Source organism: Temnothorax longispinosus, unplaced genomic scaffold (assembly GCF_030848805.1).
Source record: "Temnothorax longispinosus isolate EJ_2023e unplaced genomic scaffold, Tlon_JGU_v1 HiC_scaffold_356, whole genome shotgun sequence".
Classification (NCBI taxonomy): Eukaryota; Metazoa; Arthropoda; class Insecta; order Hymenoptera; family Formicidae; genus Temnothorax; species Temnothorax longispinosus.
The window spans coordinates 1-3335 of record NW_027270183.1 but is presented as its reverse complement, the minus strand read 5'-3'; the positions used below and the strand labels follow the sequence as shown (position 1 = coordinate 3335).

General features: G+C 32.3%; 1 long non-coding RNA gene across 1 annotated transcript; it reads left to right on the top strand.

The window, feature by feature from the left end:
• The first annotated feature begins 483 nt into the window (after positions 1-483).
• On the top strand, positions 484-2108 carry LOC139824401 (uncharacterized). Its single transcript, XR_011735096.1, has 3 exons — positions 484-1092; positions 1158-1247; positions 1445-2108. It is a non-coding gene; the product is annotated as an uncharacterized lncRNA (long non-coding RNA).
• Positions 2109-3335: the final 1227 nt, after the last annotated feature.

Below are 3335 nucleotides of genomic sequence, written 5' to 3'. Positions count from 1 at the left end.
GATTCCAACCATATAGTAAACTGCGCGCCGACAAATCGTCAGACTTGAAACACAATTCTGGTTGAAGTAGTAAAAAATAGGGCTTTCCGTGCTCTATTCTTCATACTGAATTTTAAATAATATATTATATTATACAGCAACTGTACTGTTTGTATTATATATATCTTTATACACCTAGTCTAGATATGTACCATGCATTAATATAACATTATGATATGATAACAGGATATTACATAAAAAAATCACGATCTTAAAAAATGAGCTTAATTCTTTTATGGCCAGTCTACAATGAGTCGTTAGTCGTTAGTCAGATGTCAAAAGAGAGTAAGAAAAAGTCATAAATGTATCGTAAAGCGATCGGAAGTTTGTAATCGGCGATCCTAAGCGATTGACCAAAAATACCATCTTTTACGATTACCGATTACAGACTTCCGATTGCCTTACAATACACTTATGACTATTTCTTCCGACATCTGACTAACGACTAACGACTCATTGTAGACTGGCCATTAATAAAATATATTCTTAACGAAGCATTCTGTATGTATACAATGTGTCATACTTGCTTTAATCACAAAATAAGGATTAATTTTATTACTCGAATTTACAAGTGAAATTTATATTATGCGATTAAAAAATCGATACGGATTTATAAAATCATGAAAGATATGCATCATCCATATAATAATATTTTCTTCTATATGACTCGCTGTTAGGATATTAATTTAATAAAAAGAATAATCGTAAATTGTTAGAAGCTCGTCACCGTAGGTGCGGAACGCATGATCGGATTTCGTCGAATTCCTTATCAAATATGCGAGCATATCGTGCGCGAGTCTGCCTTGATTCAACATAACTATTTTATCGCCAACTATTTGCTGCAAAAACGAGCCGATGATTACGTTTCGCTGACGCGTTTCGAGCGCAGAAACCGTTCCTCGGCCGCGGCTGAGAAATCATCAGTGAGCCCACGGAAGCTACGAGAGCGGCACGTTAAGCGAGAAAATATCAGAGCAATCCGTTGAGATTGTAAATTGAAGCGGTAACTCCAAGGTTCAGAGCAAAAGACGTCAAGTTCGCGAGTGCAATAAAGTAAGTGAAATCCACCAACGACTATCCGTCTTATTATTTATGACTTTCCTTCCTTGTATTTGCAGAGTGACTTCGGCCGTCATATCGTGTCCCGAGCCTCGACGCGTACTGAGCGGACCGGCAATACTGATTCGAACATAAATGATACGGTCAATGTATATATATAATGATTTTATAAAATATCAATTTTTCTTTTTAAACGATTATTTTTTTAAATCAAGATTATATAAATATATTTACATTCCGCTTATATATATAGATAGATTTTAAAGAATGTATACTATCATTTACATGTGCAATAATAGCGTTGAATTATCATCGCTTATCGAATATTGATTTTATCTGCTTTCAGGTGACTGCTCGCAACCGAGTATGACATGTCCACCTGGTTTGGAATATCTTTTGAGTCTTGATTATCTTCTCGTAAACCAAAAAAATATGGAGGTTAAGGGGATCCTGCAGTGACTGGCGAACTTCCTCGATGTCGATAATGTCAACCTTTCTAATTTTGTTTTCCCTATATCTGTCTTTGTCTAACGAAATGACATCTGTCCTTTTTTCGACTGCTCGCCATCTTACGCAAGATCCGGCAACTACTGTTGCTGCTCTTCTTGTCATCCTGCATCCGTATTTGCATCACTAAAATAATTATTAGATGGATCTTTTTTTGTACGCATTGAATCTTACTTCTACTTACACGATATTATTCCTACATGTTTTCCCAAGGGTGGATGATAAACATTATGTACGTATAAACTGTAGAATTTTTGTTTTAAGCAAATATTGTCGTCAGGTGACAGCTGTGTATGTGCCCCAATAAGTAATATTTTTAATTTTTTGGTGTTTTTTATATAAAATCGCGTTTTCCACCCTAGATTTTTGTGCGGACTTTAATTCTAGACCAAAAACTTGCAATTCTGTAAAGCCAATTAAAAGATCCATTGATTAACGATAATGTCGGTAAATCATACGGCTGCAGGATCCCCTTGAAAATTACATATATATATATATATATATATATATATATATATATATATATATATATGTTAAATATACGTACGATATCAAAATGCAAATAAGTTTTAATCTCGGTTCAATAGCTTCCAAAACGAAATCACCATAAGTTTTTGCATTCCGTACATAAATAACTCTTATATGTAAATAAAACCAACATATTATTTATTTATAGTTTTTTCAATGGTCACATCGAAGGGATGTTATACATTGCCAGTCAAAATCGATTTAAATTACTTATTTGTTATTCTATCACTGGCGAAGAAAAATTCATTATTCTGTTATTTATTTATGTTTTAAACATATTTTTCCAGTTTCTATATTCAATTTTCCCGAAAAGAAAACGTACTCTTACGCTTTCGATTTAATTTCTGGTTATATTATATATTTAATAATAGCATTATTTAATAATAGAATATTTTTGGTCAAATCTTTATACATGTATTTTTTTATAATTAAGTTGATACAACAACGCATTTGAATTCGACGCTGATATCATCGGTTGTGACCATAGAGATATAAGAATAGAGTGCGCGAGTCATATGGTAGCACGTAAGAGGCTGCGATATAGGAATAGAAAAAGAACGCTGCATATAGGCCCTTTCTGTCTTTGTCTACTCGTGCATGCGAAACAAAGACAGAAGGGGCCCATGGGCAGCTTTCTTTTTCTATTCTGCGCAGCTTTCTCTTTCTATTCCTATATCGCTTTTTCAGCTCGCTCGCGCACTCTATTCTTATATCTCTATGGTTGTGACATTAAAGTTTCTATCTGACAAATGCAATAGCATAAAGACATTCTAATTGAGGAATCATCTTACGTATGTGTGTGATGTATTCGCGCATGTACCTTATACACATATAGCTTTATTAGTATTGCAAATCCATTGTTAACAAATTTTTAATTACATGCTTTAATTTATTATCAATTTATTATAATTATGTCGAATATTGATCGTGTAAGAACAGTACTCGATATTATTATCGAATATAATATTTTATGTTTATTTAAATAATACTATTATTAAATGAAATATTATATCGAAATAAAACACATATTGATATCTAAGCATGTTAAATTTTTTTCAATTCATGTAATGTCATTGTATTTAGTGGAATCTGGTGTACAATGTATTATCTGTTTGTTCTACTAGATTTTTTTTCAAGATATAAAAAATTGTCCCTTGAAACATCAATTATCTTTTAAAATTTGGTTTTAAGATATATAATTA